At 40.7% G+C, this 23,916-nt stretch overlaps 1 long non-coding RNA gene and 1 pseudogene across 1 annotated transcript in view; one reads left to right on the top strand and one right to left on the bottom strand.

Annotated features, from left to right (window-relative positions):
* Positions 1–20,256, top strand: part of LOC143654376 (uncharacterized) — a 46,245-nt gene extending 25,989 nt beyond the window's left edge. The window contains exon 3 of the long non-coding RNA XR_013161790.1: positions 20,065–20,256. This is a non-coding gene — a long non-coding RNA (uncharacterized LOC143654376). The remainder of the gene's footprint in view (positions 1–20,064) is intronic.
* On the bottom strand, positions 4,290–5,247 carry LOC143654590 (checkpoint protein HUS1 pseudogene; annotated as a pseudogene).
* Positions 20,257–23,916: the final 3,660 nt, after the last annotated feature.

Here is a 23,916-nt window from a genome sequence, read left to right as displayed (position 1 = left end):
CTGATGTTAATTCTCAGCTCATTCTAGGGTTTTTCTCAGTCCCTTGACGCTGAGTCTCAGCTCATTTCAGGATCCCCGTCCCACGTTGCCAGGAAGGTCCACACCCCTGGAAGTCATGTCCCATGCAGAGAGGGGGAGGGTGGTGAGACTGCTCGTTGTGTTGGCTGGAGAGAGAGGCCACATCTGAGCAACAAAAGAGGCTCTCCTGGGGGTGACTCTTAGGCCTAAATTGTAAGTAGACTTGACCTATCCTTTGTGGGGTTAAGTTTCATGTGAACAAACCCCAAGCCTGGGGGCTCAGCCTGTAGCTTTGGTTGTCCACACTGCTTGTGAGAATATCAAGAATTCAACTTGGGGAAGTTGAATTTCTCCCCACTCTCACCATTCCCCGAAGGGGGCTTGCAAATACTTTTCCAGTCACTGATCAAATCACTCTGGGATTCATTGGGGCATCACTCTGGACAAACCAACAAAATCTCATGTGCTACCTGAGATTCCAAGTACTTATGACATTCAATCAAACTATCTACATGAGTTATATTAGGAAATGCTCTAGTCAAAATATAAATTTTGTAACAAATAAACATTTTTTGCTTTAGTCTCACACATAAGGTGACATTTTAAAGTATTAATTATCATCTATTTTCAACACCCTGCAATAATGAGATTCCTTTGTTCTTCCTCAGGCAAAAACATTTCTTAAATTTGTACATTGTACATTTCACTATTATTATACACTCTAGGCATTCCTAGATTATACCATCTCGATCTTTACCATCTATCTTTCTTTCTGATTTCATTTATGTCCCCAGTCCTCCTCCCTCTATCACTCTCACATGCAGGTTCATTCAGTGTTTTAACATAATTACATTACAGTTAGGTAGTATTGTGCTGTCCATATCTGAGATTTTATATTCAGTCCTGTTGCACAATCTGTATCCCTTCAGCTCCAATCACCCAATATCTCACCCTATTTCTATCTCCTGATGGTCTCTATTACCAAGGAAATATTCTAAGTTTATTCACTAATGTCAGTTCATGTCAGTGAGACCATACAGTATTTGTCCTTTTGTTTCTGGCTAATCACACTCAGCATAATGTTCGTAAGGTCCATTCATGTTGTTACATACTTCATAACTTTATTCTGTCTTACAGCTGCATAATATTCCATCTTATGTAAATGTCACAGTTTGTTTAGTCAACTGTCTGTTGATGGACATTTTGGCTGTTTCCATCACTTGGTAATTGTTAATAATGCTGCTATAAACATGAAAATGTCCATTTGTGTCCTTGGCCTCGTGACCTTTGAGTAGAGACAGCATATACATGGGTCCCGTTTTTTAAACCATTCTGCCAGACTATGTCTTTTGATTGGAGAGTTTAATCCATTAACATTCAGTGTTATTACTGTATGGGTAGTACTTTCTTCTACTATTTTGCCTTCTGGATTTTATATGTCATATCTAATTTTCCTTCCTTTTACCTTTACTCATAGTCTTCCTTTCTACACTCTTCTCCACACCTCTCTCTTCTGTCTTCGTATCTGTCTCTAGTGTTCCCTTTAGTATTTCTTGCAGAGCTGGTCTCTTGGTCACAAATTCTCTCAGTGATTTTTTGTCTGAAAATGTTTTCATTTCTCCCTCATTTTTGAAGGACAATTTTGCTGGATATAGAATTCTTGGTTGGCAGTTTTTCTCTTTTAATAATTTAAATATATTATCCCACTGTCTTCTCGCCTCCATGGTTTCTGCTGAGAGATCTGCGCATAGTCTTATTGGGCTTCCCTTGTATGTGATGGATTGCTTTTCTCTTGCTGCTTTCAAGATCCTCTCTTTCTCTTTGACCTTGGACATTCTGATTATTAAATATCTTGGGGTATGTCTATTTGGATCTGTTCTCTTTGGGGTACGCTGCACTTCTTGGATCTGTAATTTTAAGTCTTTCATAAGAGTTGGGAAATTTTCAGTGATAATTTCCTCCATTAGTTTTTCTCCTCCTTTTCCCTTCTCTTCTCCTTCTGGGATACCCACAACACGTATATTCATGCGTTTCATATTGTCTTTCAATTCCCTGAGTCCCTGCTCATATTTTTCCATTTTTTTTCCCTATAGTTTCTGTTTCTTGTTGGATTTCAGATGTTCTGTCCTCCGGTTCATTAATCCTATGTTCTGCCTCTCGAAATCTACCATTGTAGGTTTCCATTGTTTTTTTCATCTCTTCTACTGTGTCTTTCATTCCCATAAGTTCTGTGATTTGTTTTTTCAGACTTTCAGTTTCTTCTTTTTGTTCCTTTCTTGCCTTTTTTATATCCTCCCTCAATTCATTGATTTGGTTTTTGATGAGGTTTTCCATGTCTGTTCGTATATTCTGAATTAATTGTTTCAGCTCCTGTATGTCATTTGAATTGTTGGTTTGTTCCTTTGACTGGGCCATATCTTCAATTTCCTTAGTGTGATTTGTTATTTTTTGCTGGTGTCTAGGCATTTAATTACCTTAATTAGTTTATTCTGGAGATTGCTCTCACTTCTTTTATCTAGGGTTTTCTTGCTGGATGAATTTGTTGTCTATCTGTTCTTTGACATTCCATTCAGCTTTATCTGAACCTTTAGCTTAAGTTTTGTTTAACAGAGGAGAATTTTTCAGTTCTTGTTTTCTTGTTTCTTGCCCTGCTTGTGTGGTACCTTTCCCCCACACACACTTAGGAGGGTCTGCTTAGATATTATAGACCCCAGCCAGATTTTCCCAGACCAAACTGGCCTCCTATCAGGAGGAAAGAGTCACCTGCATCGGTTTTCCCTGAGCATGAGACCCAGCAGGTTGAAAGACTTTCCTGTGAAGTCTCTGGACTCTGTTTTTCTTATCCTGCCCAGTATGTGGCATTTGTCTGACTGCAGGTCCCACCAGCATAAGATGATGTGGTACCTTCAACTTTGGCTAGGGGTTTGTTGGAGACAGAGGAGAGCAAGAAAGCATATTTATCAGTTCCTGAACCAGCTTTGATAAAAAGAAACATGATTTCATCATTAATGCAAATGCTAGCTTAGAAGTTTTGTTTTTTCCTAGGCTTAGTGTGTCTCTAAAGAAATATATGTTGCTATTTTTTTTCCAGAATGACAGATCTAGGACACAGGGAGAACAAGAATTATAAAGAATTATAACCTAAGACCGAAGCTGGTCTCAGGGTGAAACAGAGGAGTGGCAGGGTGGGGCTCCCAAACTAAAGAAATGTGTCCTCAGGCAGGGGTGTCCTTGTTAGGGGATCACGGCAAAGAGAGGGGACATGCTGTCAGAAACAAAACCACTGCAACGTGTTGAGTTGATGTACCATGCGTCACACTTACAAATTCTGCTTACTTCACTAGTTCTAAATACATGTGTGCTGGTTTGAAAGTACAGCGTGCCCCAGAAAAGCCATGCTTTAATCCTGATTCATTCTTGTGGAGGCAGCCATTTCTTTTAATCCCTATTCAGCACGGTAATTTGGAAACTTAATTAGATGATCTCCACAGAGATGAGACTCACCCAATTGTGGTTGTGACCTTTGATTATGAAGATGTGACTCCACCCATTTCAGATGTACCTTGATTAGTTTACTGGAATCATTTAAAAGAAGAAATATTTTGGAGAGAGTCCGAAACCTCAGAGCCGACACAGAGTGAGAAATGACAGAGAGAGCAAGCTGACAGAAACTTCAGAGCAGAGCTGACCCAGATGCAGACACCTGGAGGACAGAGACTCAGATGTTTAGAGATAGATGCTTAGAGCCCAGCAAACTGCCATGAGATGTCAAGCAAGCCAGAACCTGGAGAGAGCCAAGGGAAACCAAGAGATAAAAGCCAGCCCTGGAGAAGCAAACTGAGGAACCTCTGCAGGAACAGAGGCTGAAAGCAATGAAGCCCAGGAGCAAGGGACCAGCAGATGCCAGTCACGTGACTTCCCAGCTGACAGAGGTGTTCCGGACAGTATCAACCTTTATTCAGTGAAGGTAACCTCTTGTTGGTGCTTTAATTTGGACACTTTACTTGTTTAGAACTCTAAACTTGTAACTTATTAAATTCCCTTCACAAAAGCCATTCCATTTCTGTTATATCGTATTCCAGTAGCTCACAAAGTAATACAACATGAGATTTGCACAACTTCGCCAGTGAGAAACTGAAATTTAAAGTCTGCCTAAAGAAGGCCTAGCTTGTTCCATTGTCTTAAAAGCGGAACACAACAGAGGTGAGAAAAAAGCAGTAATATTGTTGATCCTACTGTGTTTTGGTAATTCAATTTCTAGTTAAACTATTTCAAAGGAAGAAATAAGTGTGTATGATTTCTGTTACTCGGAGGACATAGACAAATAACTTAGAACACATGAACCTAGTGTCTCTTTCCACTACAACCATGGTCTTTGAGCTTTCAAATCTGGTAAAGTGGTGCTCTGGCAATGCTGAAATGACATACTGAAGGGAAACAGCTTCATGATGCCAATCAAAATGGGCAATCCTGCTACCCACCACACTGCACAAGGCCTTCATAGGATTGACTTGCTCAGCAAGAAATTGTAGGAACTTCCTAATATCCACGTGTACCTCAGCCTTTTGTTCTGAGTTTCCATCTTGAGAGGCATTTTCAGACGCTAATGGAGGATTTCCAAGCTCTTTAAAATGAGTTGTAACACACAGTAATTCAGTTTCTATTTTCAACTTCTGTTCTCCATTTAGGTCTGCTTCAATGTTGAGGTTATTGCTGATGTTTTTCAGTTTTTCCACAACACGCTTCATGGTCTTCAACAATGGTAAATAAATACTAACATCAGAGTCTGGGATTGTATTTTCATGTAAATCCTTCCACAGTTTCCTCGGAATAACCTCTATAGGACGTAATATGTCACCATGCAACTGATGCTTGATGCAGGTTAACAGTACTACAGAGACTGTGAGGCAGGGAAAGTGTTTATTTGGTCAGCTTGATCTTCAAAGTTCTGGCAATCTGGCCTGTTTTCAAGGCATGAAATAAATTTTCTGGTGTCAGCTCTAAATAAATCTCATTGTTTTCTGCTGAGATGTCTTCCATTTGAAATTCACTGAAGTTCTGCTCCAGTTCTCACTGCAGGCTCACCCCTCCATTAGCCTCCTTGTCTGAAAGGATGAAGCTCAGCTTATCTGGGCTAATGCAGAGAGAACAGGTTTCAGCAAGCTCAGATATCATGTCACTGACTTGAGTGAAGTGGTTCAGACAGGCCACGTCCACCATCTCGGCCTGGAATTTCTTGGCCACATTTGTAATGTGTTGGCAGCCGACAGGCCTGCAGTTGTCTTTTAACTCTATAAGGGAAAAAAGCACTACAGAAGCAAAAAAGATTTATGTAGACTTTTATATTTCGCCATGTAGTTGCCTTTACTGCTTCTCTTCATTTTATCTTGTGAATTTGAGTTACTTTCTAGTGTCTATTCATTTCAATCTGAAATATTTACTAAATCTTTTGTAATCAATAATTACAAAAGTTTGCTCCTTTATAGCTCCGTTTTCTCTCCCCTTCTTTGTGCTATTATTGTCAAACAAATAACATCTTTATACAGTGTATTTTATCAATGCAGATTTATAATTATTGCTTTAGGCAGTTGTCTTTTAAATAGGATAGAAGAAAAAAAGAGTTACAAACAAAAAATGCATTTTTACTGTCTTTGATATTTATCTATGTAGTTACCTTTACTGGTGCTTGGTATGAAGTCATATAGATTCTAGTTATTGTGAGTGTCCTTTCTTTTCATCCTAGAGGACTATCTTTAGTATTTATTTTAGGGATGGCCTACTAGTGATGAATTTTCAGTTTTTGTTTATGTAGGAATGTTTTCATTTCACTCTTTTTTTGCGGGGGTTGGGAGAGGTCACATGATCTGGGAATCAAACCTGGGTCTCCTGCATGGAAGGTGAGCCTTCTACCACTGAACCACCCATGCACCCTTCTCTCTCATTTTTGAAGGATAGTTTTTCTTGGTATAGAATTCTAGGTTGAATTGATTTATTCCTCTGAATTTATCCTTGGTGTTCATTGAATTTCTTGGGAGATGTATAGATTCATATTTTTCACCAAATTTGGGAAGGTTTTAACCATTATTTGTTCAAATATTCTTTCTGCTCTTTTCTCTCTCTTCTTCTGAGACACCCATACATATATGCCAGTTACACTTGATAGTGTAGACCTCTGAGGCTCTGTTCATTTTCCTAATTTTTTTTTCCTTTCTACTCCCCACACTGGATAATTTTATTTATCTACCATCAAGTTCACTGATTCATTCTTCAGATAACTTAAATCTTCTGGTGAGATCCTTTAGTGAGTTTTTCCATTTCATTTATTGTGCTTATCAAGTCCAGAATTTCAATTTGGTTCTTTTCATAATTTCTATCATTTTATTGATATTCTGTTTAGCAAGACATTTTTCTCATACTTTTCACTAATTCTTTACACATGCCTTCCTTTAGTTCTTTGAACATATTTAAAATAGCTCATTAAAAGTCTTTGTCTATGTAAAAGTTATCAGAAGCTTCTACCAGCTTCCATATCAGCTTCACACACCAGTTATGTAAGTCTCTGAAACTTCAATCAGCAATTGCAAACACTACAATAACTCAATCTAATTCAATTCTGATTCTAATTATTTGGGACTAGGCCAGACTCCATGGGGTAAAGGCAAACTTCTACATGATTGCCCTTCAGGCACCAGCCACAATGTTGGGAGCCCAGGCAGTTCATACTTCTGATCAACTGGCTACAAATTTAGGAGTTCCCACCACTCCTTTGGGTTCAACCGTTCACTAGAATAACTCACAAAATTCACTAAAAACTCTATACTTATGATTTTAGTTTTATTATAGTAAAAGGATACAAATAAGAAGAAACCAAAAAAAAAAAGACTCATAGGGCGAGATCCGGGAGGGCCTCAAATGCAAGCTTCCATGGCCTGTCCATGTGGAGTCAGAATGTGTCACTCTCCTGGCATAGCAGAGATGTATTTTCTCAATCATGGAAGCTCCTTAGAGCTTCAAGTGCCCAAGATTTATATGGGATCTGATTACTTAAGCATGATTGATAGAATCAACAATCATATTGTTGAACTCAATCGGCAGCCCCTGTTCCCTCTTAGAGATCAGGGAGGTGGGCTAATATTACATGGTGTGCTAGTTTGAAAGGATATATGTCCCCTAGAAAAGCCATGTTTTAATCAAAATCCCATTCATAAAGGCAGAATAATCTCTATTCAATACTGTTTCAATACAGATGTTTGAATCTGTAATTAGATCATCTCCCTGGAGATGTAATTCAATCAAGAGTGGTTGGTTACGATGGATTAGGTGGAGACATGTCTCCACCCATTTGGGTAGGTCTTAATTAGTTTACTGGAATCCTATAAAAGAGGAAACATTTTGGAGAATGAGGGAGATTCAGAGAGAAAGCCAAGCAGAACGACATAGCCACAAGAAGCAGAGTCCACCAGCCAGCGTCCTTTGGAGATGAAGAAGGAAAATGCCTCCCAGGGAGCTTCATGAAACAGGAAGCCAGGAGAAGAAGCAAGCAGATGACGCCATGTTTGCCATGTGCCCTTCCAGATGAGAGAGAAACCCTGACCGTGTTCACCATGTGCCTTTCTACTTGAGAGAGAAACCCTGAACTTCATCAGCCTTCTTGAAACAAGGTATCTTTCCCTGGATGCCTCAAATTGGACATTCCTATAGATTTGTTTTAACTGGGACATTTCCACGGCCTATAAACTGTGAACTTACAACTTATTAAATTCCCCTTTTTAAAAGCCTTCCATTTCTGGTATATTGCATTCTGGCAGCTAGCAAACTAGAACACATGGTTCAAAACTAAATCCCCTAATCACATGATTGATCTTTCTGGTGGGGCTGGCCCTTCCTGTCATTTCATTAGCATATGAACTCTCAAGTATGGTCCTAGGCCCACCATGAAGAACAAACGACACTCCTATCACAGAAAATTCCAAAGATTCAGAGGCTTCTTCCTCAGGAAGTAAGGGTGAAGACGAGAAACATTTTGTCATTAAACTACAGTCTAGTGAGTTCAAAGTCTGGGATTTCTCAACAACAGTTTAGATTCCTAGAAATATGTGGAACTTTTCAAAATCCCTATGGACATTTGATTCTTCATCTTTGCTTTTAAGCATTTTGTTTAGTTGGTAGTTTGTCCTAGCTGTTATCCATTGCTCCAGGCAGCCATGAAGTTAAACATATGTTTGTAATTGTTTTCAACAAAAGGAAAAAAAGCTTTTTGCAATGGGCAGCCTCCAAGTCAAGTGAAATAAAGACAGTCTTGCAAATGTGGTCTTCCAGGAAATGTCAATGCTCCCAATGTGATGTCAATACTATTAATATATTCCTCTTGTTTACTGAATCAGATACCAGATGTGCAGTCTTCTAGAACTTCAGAACAGCTCCACATACATATAGGTGATAAAGAAGTGCTTTTCTTATGAAGTGCCTATTCTTAAGAAATCTGATTTGCTGATAGTTCCTTTTGAGAATATAACAGCCCATTCAACTACTATCTGACTCTATTCAATGACTAATAACATCAACCATTATCACTACTCTACTTATTGAGTGCTGGGAATTCATTAAATGCTTTAGATAGTCTCTTAATCCTTGTAACTGCCTTGGGAAGTAGGGATTATTTTTATGTCTTGGGATATAGGGATTATATTTTACAGATGAATATACTGAGGTTCAGAAAGTTGAGCAACTTGCATAAAGTTACACAATTAGTAAGTAGCAGAGACAGATTCAAATCCAATGTATCCGACTCTAAATCTGGAGCTCATGACTACCAGCATATTCTTCCAGACTCTTAAGGCAAGTGTTTCTCACTTACTAGCTTCAGGTGCTATGTCAGACACCATAACTACCCAAGGATGAATTGACTTGTACACTTGATCCTGCTTGTAAGAAGTAATATATCAGTAGTTCTCAATCTGGGGTGATTTGTACCTCCCAAAGGACATTTGACATGTCTGGAGATATTTCTGGTTGCCACTAATGGGAGTGAGAAGAATGTACTGGCATCTAGTGAGTAGTGTTAAATATTCTACAGTGCACAGGACAGCACCCATTAACAAAGAATCATAGGACCCAAAATGTCAATAGTGCTGAAGTTGAGAAGCCCTGTACTAAAGAAACTACCATTTGGATTCTAAGTCAAAACAGAATAATCACACCGTTTTAGCTCCTCCTGATGCAGTATGGTGTTCACCAAGGAGGCATCATTGGGTACTGACTGAAATGAATGGCTTCTCAAGGGTCTCAGTGGGTAGGCTGAGTAGATACTTTATCCTGCAAACCAGGGCTCTAGGACTGTGAAAGGAGACAGTATTTACAGCTACCTCATGAGCATGGGTCTGGATGAACAGTCCCTCTACCACTGACTTCACTGGTGAAAATGGGCTAATGGTTGAGGCTAGTGCAACAGTGAAGTTCAAGTGCTGCAGCAGGTGCCTTCACACTGACATTAAACCCCCCCAACTTGAAGCCAGATTCAGCTCCCAAAGGCTGTTCCTCAGGCCCTCCGTCTTTTATGTGAGTGACAGCTGGTACCATCTGTCAGTGCCAGGCAGAGCTGAGAAGATTTTGCTGTGTAACCACTTTTTTTTTTTTTTTTTTTTTACTTTTTTTAGAAGTTCATAATTTGAATTTCAGTAATGCAAGGACCTTCTACAGCTCATTTTGGAAATCACCCTGTGAGGGAGGGCAGATGTTAGGGTCATTTTACAGATTGGGAAGCAGACACAGAGAGGCTGGTACCTCTTGGTAGCAAAGCAAGTTGGTAGATCCAAAATCTGGGTTTCTAAATGGGCAAATCTCAACTACTCTTTCTGGCATAAGATCTGTGACAGATGGTGTCACATGGTAAATACACCCCTATGGGTATAACCAGGCTTTGGGGAACAGCTGAAAAACACACTTTTTCCTACAACCACATCTAACTACCATAATTGCTAACAGGGCACCAGTGAAGCTGTGTCCCAAGTCAAGGGTGAGCCGAGGGTGTTGGAGGGCTTTGAGCATGCTAGCTGCATTGCACCCACCTTTTTTTTCATTCAAGAATCACTTACATGTCAGGATGTAAGTGAGTGAGAGTTTTTTATTATAAGGATAAATTTGGATACAATATATTAGAAAAGAATTTCATTCGCAGACTTTAATTAGTAATAGTAATTGCCTGTGACTCACCTCACAACCTACTGTGGCTCAACATGGTTGAGAATTGGGCTCACCACGATGGCGTGCTGAATCTGGGGAAAGAAACACAAATGGCAAGACATAAAATAAAACACTGTCTGTAGTTTTAGTCTTATCTTAGAATTATTATTTTTTTATTTCTCTTTTGAATGCAAAATCAAATCCCCACATTGATACTCATGGATAATTTGGGCAGTAGAGAAGCCTAAAGTGTCTGGCTGTGTTTAGACTAATTGTGGAAAGATGGACTGTTGACTATAACAAATTCACAAAAGACAAAGAGGTTGCATGGAGGGGCAAAGGAGCAGATGTCCTTCCTCCCCCTATCCGGAGGACGTGATACTGATAATGTGAAAAAATTAGGTGGCAAGCTTGATGAAAAGCATTATCACTCATCCCTTTAATTCTGCAATTAAAAGAGGGGACAACATGTGCCATGTTTCTCTCTTTCCTTTGGAGAGATGGTGGCAGCTGTAAGCAGAACGTAGCTGTGGTAGGAGCCTATGACAGCCAGAAGAGAAAGATGGATGAGCCTGGCTCCTTAGAGAGTTTATAATGGAGTTTTCTCCTCCACTGCATTCCATTTTTCCTTGCCACAGACCCTGAGTTCTCCCTCTCCTTGCTGAAGTACACTCCCTTTGTTTGCAGACGGCAAACCCGACAGTGCAGTGAGCTGTGGGCAATAACCTAATCTCACAGGTACCCTGGTCTGTGACTAGGGACAGCCAGAAATAGCTGGGGCAGAAATGCAGACCCTGGAGTTGAGGAGGCCTCTTGGAGTGCTAGAGAGGCTCTGGAGGACTCTGGAGTGGTGGTTTGTAGATTGGCTTTCTTCCTCTTGTCTTCCATCTTTGAGGCTCCTCTTGTTTCCTTTTCATCCCCTTTCCTTATCGGTGCTGCGCTCCAGAGATCCCCTAAATTGACTTCTGTTTAGGGATTATGGGAAGAAGTGTCTCTGCCATGGTACCAGCTGGTCATCTGAGGCAAGGAGGCCGGGTGGAGGAGATGTGGAGAAAAGAGAGTCTAGGGTTGGGCTATGGGGCATCATGTGCGCATAGGAAGGAGGGGATGGACTTCAGAATATGGTGGAAGGCGTGGCCCTTGGAAGGGAAAAGTCTGAGGGGGTAGGTGGTCAAGGCGGGGCATCTGAGATGCTGGAGTGCAGGGAGGGGGCCTGCTGGGGCACTTATACCCGAGGCCCTTTTGTCTCTGTGGTTAGGAAATCCTCGCCTGTTGTGAGTTAGACATTAGAACCAGGAAGCCCAGCATCTGGCTATTCTGATTGCTCTGCCATGTTTTTTCCTTGCTACCAGTTTGGAAGAATGGGCACAATTCTTGAGTTCTGCCATAAATTAAAGATGAAGAATATAGTGTGTATAGAATGTTATGTTTAAATCATGATTAAAACACATCTGCTTTGTAACATGGCTGGGTGAACGTCTCTATACGGGATTCATCATAGTAAAGACAGGGAGAATTGAACTTTGAGTACAAACCCACTTTAGAGAAGCCCTATGGAGTGCATCCCCTTCCTCTCCTGCCCCTGCCCCCGGCCCCCAGCCCTGTAATCAGCTTTTGTTGCTACTTAGAAGTAAGGCTTTAGGAAGCTTAAGCAAATGTATTCCAAAAGGATTCCTGTGTTATATGACATGATATTGAAATAATCCCCTAAAAGTAAGTTTTCCGATTACTGATCCAGCTTACAGAGAAACCAAAATAACCCTCTTTCACAAAAGCTACTCTGGGTATGTTAATAATGCCATGAGCATTTTATACAAGGAAATAATTTGGGAAATAGGCATGGTTTTGACAAATTACAGCAAATGTTCTTGTTAAACATTTCCTTTTCATAAGGGCAGAGCTGAATCATAGCTGAGGTCAGGCACAGCTGATCACAGTAGCATTTCCTATTTACAGTCTGTGAATAATACCATTTCTCAAGTGACCATTGAATGTAGAGCAAGTTTTAGGAACTCCAGAGATTTTATCCAGTGTATTAGTTAGGGTTCTCTAGAGAAACAGAACCAACAGGAAATATTCTTAAATATAAAATTTATAAAAGTATCTTATGTAACTGTGGAAACGTAGAGTCCAAAATCTGCACGGCAGGCTGTGAAGCTGACGATTCCAATGGAGGGTCTGGATGAACTCCACAGGAGAGGCTCACTGGCCGAAGCAGGAAGAGAGACTGTCTCTTCTGAATCCTCCTTAAAAGGCTTCCAGTGATTAGATTAACCATCACTCAATAAAAAAGACACTCCCCTTGGCTGATTACAAAAGGAATCAGCTGTGGATGTAGCTGACATGATCATGATTTAATTCTATGAAATGTCCTCATAGCAAAAGACAGGCCAGCACTTGCCCAACCAGACAAACAGGTACCACCACCTGGCCAAGTTGACACATGAACCTGACCATGACACCCAGAATAGGTTTTTCTTCCATTACCCAAAAATGGGTGTCATTGTCCACACTGCTAGCAGATGAGTCCTAAAAGACAATCTCCTTGGATTTAATTAAAACATCATTCAAATTTATCTGGGGCTGCCAAGGTATCTATTTTACAGATGGAAAAACTTAGGCACTTAGTCCCTTGCAGAGGTGTGATTAGGCAACCAGAACAAACCCAAGTTTCATCTCTGAACTCAACCTCAGAGTTCTAGGGACTTTGGCACATCTTCCCATTGATATTGAAAGGGGTGTCATATCTGATGTTTTCTGTGGGTTCTGGACATCCACCCCGCAACCCAGGGCATGGGTTTTCAGGGGTCCTCACCTTATACCATCTGTTCCTAGTTGATGAGTGATTATTAGGGAAATAGTTGCCTTTGCATGATTTAGTTTTAAAATCACTGCAGCATGCTTTCCTTTCTAATTAGCAGCCACCACCTGCTGTTTGAATTCAGCCCAGAGGATCTGGCTGATGTTTGCTGGAAATCTGTCACCATGTCTAACAGGAGTACTTTCATCATGTAAGAGTTCTCCAGGTGACGAACCGCACGCTGCCCTTCATTTTCACTTGTCTCTCCCGTACTCAAGGAGAGTGCCACTGAGGGAACTTTAAGACAGACGAGGAGCAGAGAATGGCCCAAAGCCAGCTGGTGAGAAGGGGCATGTCGGGCCTTGCAGGCCTCGTGTTCCTCTTGAGTTCTGCTTCATTGAGTGCAAACCACTCGAGCATTTTGTTATTATTTATTTTTAAATTGAGATACATTCCAGATACCATAAAATCTACTCTTTTCAAGTGTACAGTTAAGTGCATTTTATTATATTTGCAGAATTGTGCAGCCATCTCCACTTTTCAATTCCAGAACTTTTCATCACCTTCAATAGAGGCTCCATACCCATTACTAGTTGTTCCCCATCCCCCCACCCCAGTCCCTGGAAACCACTGATCTACTTTCTGTTGCTGTGGATTTGGGCATTTTGTTCTTTAAGGTTTTGCTGATATGGTTCATTGCCACCTGTCCATTAACAGCCAAGAAAGAGGGAGAAATGAAAGCTCAAGGAAAGCCAACTTTATGACATTTTCTTCTTAAGGGCTTCTGAAAGTTTATAATACCCCAGCCTCTCCTTGCCCGCTGTACTTTGTGCCTTTCTTTTATATCCCACTGTGCACACACTGTGTCTGCTCTCCAATATTCAGTCCTGCTTGGATCATTTGCACATTGCTCCTTGCATACCCTCACCTCCATCCCTTCTTAAGGCTGAGATCACCCCCATGGGCGTGGCCACACCTTTCCTTCCAGAGCCTCTGCCTTTCTTCTGAGCCAGATCCAAGACTTGGTTCTTGTAGTAATTCCCACTGGTAATTGACAAATTACCACTAACATAGTGGCTTGAAACAATGCCAGTCTATTCTCTTACATTCTTGAGGTTGGTAGTCCAAATGGTTTCATTGGGTCAAAACCAAGGTACTGGCAGAGGTGTGCGCCCTCCAGAGGCTCCAGGGGAGAATCTGCGCCTTGCCTTTTCCAGCCTCTAGAGCTGCATTTCTTGCATCCCTTGGCTCTTGGCCCCTTCCTCCATCTTCAAAGCCAGCAGTGGAGCATCTTCAAATCTCTCTCTGCTTTGTCAGTTCACTGGCCCTCCTACATCCCCGTTATAAGGACTCTGTGATGACATTGATCCTTTCCCAATAATTAAAGATAACCTCTGCATCTCAAGATCCTTAACTATGATTGCCAGATCCTTTTTGCCAAATAAAGTAATATTCACAGGTTCTGGAGATTAGGGTGTGGGTAGCTTGGGAGGGCTATCATTCAGCCCACCCCAGTGCTCAATGTATGTTTATTGAGAGAGAGACAGGGAGAAGAAGGGAAGGAGAGAAGAGAAGGAGAGCAGGGAGGGGAGGAGAAGGGAAGAGGAAAGAAGGACAAATGAAGGAAAGGTGTAATGCTTCCTTCCCAGGATGTCTGATCCATTGATTTTTCTTCTGATTAGGGAGAGAGGCCTCTGGGAAAGGCAGGCTGTCCAGGAGGGTCCTCAGTCCTGGGGGTGGGTTGGGCTGCTGGAGGCAGAAATCTCTGTGCATCCTTGACTGCCTCATCTGTTTCTAGCTTGGCTGCGGGACATGGGACAGGGAGAGAATGTTGGATGATGAGAGTAAGTCACACGTAATAAAATGACAAAGTAAACCACTCTTCCCTGCTTCTTCTTTAGTCACTGAAGTAAGAATATCTAAAGTGTGAAGACAGAGTGTGGTCCCGCCGGACAAGGCACCTGGAACATTCTATAATTAAGCAGATTATTTTCATGCATGTTCTCTCTGGATGGGACATTCACAACCTATGCCTGCCTTGCTGAAAGAACTAAAAAGTTGCTTCAAAATCAAGTGATGGTGGTGTGTTTGTGTGTGTGTGTATAGGTATGTGTGTGTGTATATATGTATGTATATATATATATATATTCATGCACAAGTATAAATTCAAAAGGCATTTTTAGTGTTTTAACAATTTTTTCTTTAAAAGAAAATTGTCTGTTTAAAACAAAATAATAACAGATAGTGCGGTACATAACAAACAAAATGTATGAATACAGGAACTCTGCTTTTTGGATTATTTTTTCTGTGAACCTATGACTGTTCTAATTACAAAAAAAAAAAAAAGAAAAAATGTATGGCTAAATGGTGCAAAGGCTGGGAGTTGTTGGATGTAGGGTTTTTATGGGATACATGAAGTGGCATAATAACACTTGAAGGTAGACTATAATAAAAGTTTAAGATGTAAGCACTCTGTGCTTTTTTTTTTTTAAATTATGTTGCTTTTCCTAAAAACTCTATTATCTTAATATGCATTGGGTTCATTACTGTTATTTAAAATTGGATCAATATATATTTTTAGAGTCTCTCAGTTTTTAATCTATTACATGGTAAATATTGATAGATTTACTACCCCACCTCTACTCAAAAAGCTCTTTGCAGTCCTCGATCTATTTTAGGAGTGTAAAGGGTGCTGATACCTCCAGGTTTGAGAGCCGTGTGCCCTAGAAAAGGCACAGTGCTCGTTATGTCCCAGATATTGGCTTCAGAGCCCATTCTCTGACTGTGATACCACCAGCTTCTCAAACATAAAAGACTATGCTTTTTTTTTAAAAGTCAACATCCATTCATAAAAGAAAAATTAATAGCAATCTAGGAATAGGAGAGAACATCAATAACTTGCTAGAGTCTCTGCCTAAATGTACAGAAATACCATACCCAAATAGTGAAACATTAGATATATTCCCTTCAAAGTCAGGAATGAGCCCCATATTACTTCAAACCCTGCTTCTGTTCAACAAAGCAGAGAAGGTTTTAAGTCAGTGCAGTAAAACAAGAAAAATAAATAAAATATATAAGAACTACAAAGGCAGAAACAAAATTGCCATTATTTACAGAAAGTATTTCTGCTGACACCCAAAAAATACCTAACAGGAGCTACAGAAAAGCTACAAGAACAAATGAGACAGTTCTGTATGGTTGCTGGACAGATCAATATACAAAATTCAATAGCAATCCTATGCTTTAGGAACTATCAATTAGAAAATACAATTTTAAAACAACTAAGCTTCGCAATTGCAACAAAATCTTTTCAGATAAAACAAATATTATTTTCAAAGTTATTGAAAGAATGGAAGGAGATCCCACGAGTTCATAGATGGGAAGATGTGACATTACAAAGAAGACATCTCACCTTATGATTTCAGTGCTCTCTCATAAAAATCCTAACAAGGCTTTTTGCAGAATTCAACACGCTGACTGTAAAATCAGATATAAGAGTACAAGGTAAAGAGATGTCAAGAGAATTTGGAAGAAAATATACCATATTGTGGTAAGGGAGAAAGTTGGGATGGGGAACAGACTTGTCTTATCAGATAGCAAAACTTACTCTAAGGCCATGTAGGTAAAACAGCTGATCACTAGCCCAGGGATTTCCACATGGACAGTCTGGACACAGAACCACATAAGTATGCAAGCTTGTTACATGACCAAGGTGGCTTTAAAATCAGTAGGGAGGGGGTATGAGGATAGTTCAGTGGTAGAATTCTCACCTGCCATGTGGGAAACCTGGGTTCGATTCCTGATCCATGCACTTTCCCCAAAACAAACAAGCAAGCAAGCAAACAAAATTCCACAAATGGTGCTGCAATAAAGCAATACTCACATGGAAAAATTATGAACTATGACTCCACTATACAGCATACCAAAAAAAAAAAAAAAACAACAAAAACAAAAACTCAGTAGGGAAAGAATATACCACAAAGTGATTCCAGGACAATGAGACATTATCATTTTGGAAGAAGATAAGATTAGATCTCATCTTCCATCAGATTAAAAAATAATTTCCATTGTAAAAAAAGATGTGCATGTCAAAAATAGAATTGTAAAAGTTTTAGAAGGAGGCGTAGGCAAATATCTTCAAGACATTAGAGTAGGGATAAACATTTTAAGAAAAACACAAGTCATAAAAGTTAGAGAAACGTGCTTCATGAAAATGATAAACTCTAATGACAAAAGACAGAAAAAAATAAAAGGTAAGACCAGATATTGCAATCTGTGTAATCAACAAAATATCATTAAATAGAATAAATAAAGAATTCCAATTTTAAAAGACAAACCCAATAGGAAGCTGAGGAAGTAATAGGAAGGCAAGTGTGGGAGTTAGGTTTAGGTGTCAACTTGGCCAGGTGAAGGCACCTAGTTCTATTGCTGTGGAATGAGCCAATGGACTGTGAACCTCATCTGTTGCTGATTACATCTGCTGTCGGCTAAGAGGCATGTCTGCTGCAATGAATGACGTTTGATTTAATTGGCTGGAAGCTTAAAGGAGAGAGCTCAACGTAGCACAGCCCAAGCAGCTCAGCATACCTCATCTCAGCACTTGCAGCTCAGCCCAGACCTTTGGAGATGCAGAAATGAATCACCCTAGGGAAAGTTGTTGGAACCCAGAGGCCTGGAAAGAAGGCCAGCAGAGATCGCCCTGTGTCTTCCCGAGTAAGAAAGAACCTCAGTTGAAAGTCAGCTGCCTTTCCTCTGAAGAACTATACACTTTTAACTAAATAAATCCCCGTTTATTAAAAGCCAATCCATCTCTGGTGTGTTGCATTCCGGCAGCTAGCAAACGAGGACAACAATCTCAGAGCAGAAAACCTTTGTGGTCAATAAATACATGAAAATGTTCTCAACGTGCAACATAATTAAGTAAATTTCAAAATGAGCAATGAGATACTGTCACATACATCAGATTAGGATCACTAAGAAGTCAGCGAATCCACTTTTTGACCAGGACATAGAGAAATGAGCACTCTCTACCATTGCTTGTGGGACATGCGACCACTTTAGAGAAGTCTCGCTTCAGGTATGCTTGCCTCCAGAGAAACGCTTCCGTTTGCACACAGGTGATGTGGACACAAGTGTTCATTACGGCTCTGTTTATTTCCTAGTTTAAGAGTGGAAACCATCTATCAATGCACAAGTAGAGGAATAGATAAATAATCTGAGGTCTATTAATTAAATGGAAGTCTGAACTGAAGCTAAATGGCATACAAGTGGATGCATCTCTAAAACATGTTGAATGGAAAAGTAAACAGCAAAAGAAACGAATGGTATTGGACCATTTATCTTAATTTTAAGAACACATAAAACAATGGTATCTAAACTATTGAAGAAATGGCAAAAATCCATTCACGTTTGCAATTTGTGTCAGCCTCAGAATATTGGATACCTCTGAGGAAGAGTGGTGAGGAAAGAAATGAGAGGTGCAGTTGGGATTTAGCTGTATTTGCAGTGCTTTGTTTCTGAGTTTGGAGGCCAGAAACATATATGGCAAGATGTTTTCTGTTTAATTTTGATGGAAGACATTATTTTTGTATTTCCTTTTATGTTTTAAAAAATTTCCCAAAATTAACACAATAAATTCTAAAAGATTACACAAATGGGGAAAAGCAGTTTTTCCTTATAGTAAAATAAGGTGTTCTCCTCCAGAGATATCTAATTCCCTAAACCTATGAATATGTTACCTTTAATGGCAAAGGGACTTTGCAGATGTGATTTCAGTTCCAGACCTTCAGATGGGCAGGTTATTCCGGCTTCTTGGGGTGGGCCCAATATAAATACAAGGGGTTATGGGGATAGAGGCGGCCTCTAGAAGTAGAAAAGGCAAGGAAATGGGTCCTCTAGGGCCTTTTGAAGAAACGCAGCTCTGCTGACACCTGGATTTTAGCCAGCTGAGAACCTTTTCAGATTCTGACCTGCAGAACTGAAGGTGATACATTTGTGTTGTGTCGAGCCACTTAATTAGCGGTCGTTGGTTGCAGCAGCAATAGGAACTCATTGCCTTACCTCACAGAATTTCTATTTGAACATTATAATGAGGTCTGTCATGCACCAGGAAGTGTGAGTCCAAGGAGCTACACCCACAATGCTTATTCACTCTTACGGTGTTCTCTGAGTGTGAGTGCTGGGATGCCCAAGCCTACTTAGTGCTTGAGATCTGAGAGGGAGATGGGACGGCAGTGTGTCCAGTGGGGTGAACAGAGAGTGACGGAGGACTGGGAAAGTAAAGGAGACGCGTGGAGGTGTCGGCGTTCAGATCCTAAAATTTGATGTGAATCTAAATTTTAAAAAGTCAGCAGGGAGGCCAGGTAGGCCACGGTGGCTCAGCAGGCAGAGCCCTTGCCCGCCATGCCAGAGACCCAGGTTCGATTCCTGGTGCCTGCCTATGCACACACACAAAAAGTCAGCATGGGGCTAAGATTTTTTTCCATCCTGGGAATATTTAAACAAGTGCGGCTGTGAAGGCGAAAATCCATCATCTAATTCAGTGTGGCAGAGCGCGGCGGCCCCGCACCTGGGCTCAGTGTGCGGGGTCCATTTCTGGGAGGGAGCAGAAGGGCTGGGGGAGCAGCTGTTGGCCAGCCCAGGGCTCATCCAGTGGCCTGAGGCAATGCCCCTGGGGTGCTTAAAGCTACCAGCCTCGCCGTCTCACACTCACGCTAATGCTAAGGCTGCCAGTGGAATTCATTTTTCTAGTATTAGCACCAAAGCACCCACTCGCAGTGCGGATTAACGGGACTCCCTAGGCTATGCCCAGAGGATATGGGAGGATGAGCAGGGGAGACGGGTCCCAGCTCCGTCTCTGCCCCTGGCCAATGGGGTGACCTTGAACAAGTCTCAACACATCCTCAGGTTCTTGATTCCTACACAACAGCCTCAGACTCCCTCCGGTGTTGGCTAATAGTCATTGATGCCGCTGAGATGGCAGATACTGGGCTAAATATATGAACTGTTTCCTTTACCCTTCACAATTTTATAAAGTAAGTTCAATTTGCATCCCTGTTTTACAGATGAGGAACTTGAAGCACAGAGACCTTAAGCTGTTTGCCCAAGGTCATTCAGCCTGGATGGAGCAGAGCAAGCTTGAAACCTAAGGGAACCAGATTCCAGAGACTACATGCTTACTGGTGACGATACATGTTCTTCCTTCCAGCCTTTTATTTCCTGAGAATAAACATACATGGGCTTTAGGAATGGGAATGCTGCACTGAAGACGAGTGGGTCTTTGCAGGCTTTGTGGATCAAATGAGGATTCACCACGCTTTTGGCGCCTGCCCAGGTGGGTGCAAAGCCCAGGGCACTGAGCTCAAGGCTTTCCCCAAAGACCAACAAAGCAGGAGGGAAAAGACCCTGGATGGAAGGAGAGATCAGAAGGGCTCAGGGAACTCCACTTACTGGAAAGCATGAAAAAGGAGAAGATACTGGTTGGGAGAATTTCTGAGGGGGAACCCCAGGGATGACCTATCATGATGAGGTACAGTTAGGCAGCTGTGGGGGGAACTGCCTGGGCTTGACGTCTAAGCTTCCAGACACAGCTCACGATCCTCTTTAGGGTCCATGGGCTTCTGGGACTAGAAGGATGGAGGGAGACAGGAAAGAGGATGCAGAAGAGTGAGAGAAAATTGAGAGAGAGAGAGAGAGAGAGATGGGCTGTGTGCTTACTCAGTGCCCAGGGGTAGAATGACAGAGGGTGAGCCATAAAAAAAGATCCTTCACACAAAGGAATGGGAAAGAAGCCGGGATATAATTTTATGCAGCAGCAGGATATGCAGAAGGAAGAGTATGGGCTTTGGAGCGTCCAACCTTGGTCTAAATTCTCATCCCACCCTTCACAAGTGTGACCTCACAGAGCTCAGTGTTACTGCAACGCTGGGTGAAATGCTGGGTACCCAGCCAAGTGCTTAGAAGATTCTGGGGTCAGGACTTACCTTCCTTCCTTTCTCTCCTTCCTGCCTAGTCATGGTTTTGGGTAGGGGTGGGGAGGGTACGATGGACAAAATTATCTATAATGCAAGGTGAGTGTGATACGAGAGGTGCCAGGAAGGCTGTCTGGTCCCTTCTAGCTGGGGAAGTCAGGAAGGGGGTGCTGCTGAGCTGGCCAGGATGCAAATGTGAGGACATGGGAAGGCAACTGGGAAAAAGAGAGAGGAAAGTCAGAAGTTGGGAACACAGCCAATAGGTTCAGTGAAGGAATTTTGTGAAAGAACAGCAGGAAAACAGAGAGGAGAGTGGAGTGAGGTTGAACAGGGGTAGGGGGCTGGAAAAGGCCGGAGGAGGGTCTGGACATTACTCTGTGGGAAGCCTCTGTTGGCTTTTGAGTCTGGGTGTAGTGGAGAAAGTGAGTCAATGAGATGTGTGCTTTGCAAAGATGAATTTGTTATTTTCCCCTGAATTTCATTTCATTCAATATGGAAAACAAGCCTGGCCCAGCAGTACATCAATCCTTAAACTGCATCTCTTTACAAATTCAAAGGGGTCTTTTGCTCCTGAAACCCTTGTGCATCTAGTTTTACAAAGTGGTGCTATTCTAGCTGATTGCACTTCCATTTAACCAAGAAAAGAAAATTAAAGTATTTAATTAAAGATATTCTTTGGGGGCAATGTGCTTGCCTTTTATTTATTTTTTTAAGTAAATTGTCCATCTAACTCTATTCCCTTCCGTAGTATTCCACATTGGCCTCTTTTTAGTAAAGTCATATTCCTGTTCTTTGGAAACGTGAAAAATAAGTCTAAAATAAAAAAAAAAAAAAGAATATTTTCTACTCCAAATTTTGACCCAAATGACCCTTTTCTTCTGTTTGGTTTTACTTCATTGAAAGATTGTTTCATATGTTTTTCTTTCTCCCCATATCTATTTGCATTCTTTCTAGTCTCATTTCAGAACTCACTCAACCATTTCTGCTTCTCAAAGAGATGCTATTCTGTTGGTAATAGAGAAAGCTCCAGGTACAATGCTGTTACCTAATTTCAGGATATTATTGAGAGCATTTGATTCACATAATTGTATTTGATTAGAAAAGAATGACTAAGCCGTGGATTGGATTGACTGGGGCATAACTATTTTAGATCCTGTTATTAAGAATTTAAATATGATTGGGAAATTTCTTGCAGTTGTTTGGGGTATCTCCTTTCACTTATGATAATGGATCCGGTAAAGCCCTAGAATAAGATCTTATACCTAACAGGGAACTGGCATACCATCATATTAATGTCTCAGATATTTTTTTATCATTTTCATTTTAAGGTCTGGGAGACCCGTCATTAGGCTTAATGATCTGCACAAAGCCACCCAGCTCACTTGCTGGTGGGTGGCACCTTCACTCCCTCTACTTGCTTTCGGCTCTGAAACCCAAGTCTCCTTCCATCATTGCTATGTTAATGAGAACACCACGTGTTACATGTTATCCCTGAGTTTATGTTTCCACTTGTCAAGAAATCTGAGAAGGAAGCTGTCTGCATCTCAGAAACATGGTAGCAATTGACTTTTGGACACAAGTTCTATAGAAATAGGAAGGCTAGAATTACTTTCACTGGATATTGATAATTCTGTGGAAGTTGTGGTCTTTACATTATGACCCATTATAATTCATTTTGATGGATTTGGTGTTATGGTGGACACCAATGTTAATTTATTATTATAATGTATTTTCTGTATTGTGAAATCAACAACCTTTTTTCCTTGCTGTTTTCTTTCTTTAAAAAATACTGTTAAATATTAAATATTAAAATTATTTGGGTAGGGGGTGCAATGGTGACTCAGTGGCAGAATTCTTGCCTGCCAGGCTGGAGACCCGAGTTTGCTTCCAGGTGCCTGCCCACGTGTAAATAAATAAATAAATAAATAAATAAATAAATAAATAAATAAATAAATAAATAAATTGGGTAGGGGGAAATATTAGTGGTCATTGTAGGGGGGTAGGGGGGATGGTATGTTTGAGTTTCTTTTTTCTTTTTCTTTTTATTTCTTTTCTTGGAGTGGTACAAATGTTCAAAGAAATGATCATGGTGTTGAATATACTATGTGATGATATTGTGAGCCATTGATTGCACACCGAGTATGGAATGTTCATGCGTTAAGAATGTTTGTGTTTCTATGCTGTTTGGTTTTATCAATAAAAAAGCAAAGCAAATTAAAAAAATACTGTTTTGGTGTTGCAGATCAGGCTTTCTCCACTTCAGTACTATTGAGGTTTTGAGCTGCACCATCTTTAAGTACAGGGCTATCTTGAGCACCACGTGGGGTTTAGCAGCATCCCTGGCTTCTACCCATTAGATGCCAGTGGCACCAGTCCCCAAATTGTGACAAGAAAAATGTCTCCAGACATTGTCAAATTTCCCCCTTGGGGACCAAGTCTACTGCTATAGATTAAATAGTCAATGAAAATATTTTATTTTCTTAAATTATCATGTTCTCTAACTTGAACAGCATTGTTTATTATTTAGAAGCAGATTTTTCTATTGATTCTCCTATTATTCATAGAAATGAGTTGAGAAAGTGTACCATTCGATGGAGGGACCAAAATCTAGCTAATTCAAACATAATTCCTGGGACCAGGTAATTAAAGATATTCTTAACTGATTGTTCCACCAAAATCAGTGCAAACTACAGTTTCAACCATATTAACTTTAGTGCATTTACTTATAGTAAAATTTCCTTCTAGAGGTTTTAGAATGGGGCATCAAGAAACAAACCAGAGCTTGGCCTTCCAGTTGCATAGTAAATGTGTTTGACATACGTCAACCTGATCACTGTGAAAATTTGATCATCCCACCAATGTTCATTTATATAATTTGAAATAAAATGATCATTTATGATAAGAAAGAAAGAGAGACCAGGCTCTGGAGAAAGTGATATACATTGG

Source organism: Tamandua tetradactyla, chromosome 13, assembly GCF_023851605.1.
Source record: "Tamandua tetradactyla isolate mTamTet1 chromosome 13, mTamTet1.pri, whole genome shotgun sequence".
In the NCBI taxonomy this organism is placed as follows: Eukaryota; Metazoa; Chordata; class Mammalia; order Pilosa; family Myrmecophagidae; genus Tamandua; species Tamandua tetradactyla.
Note: the sequence above shows the minus strand (reverse complement) of the source record. Positions and strands in the feature narration are given on the sequence as shown.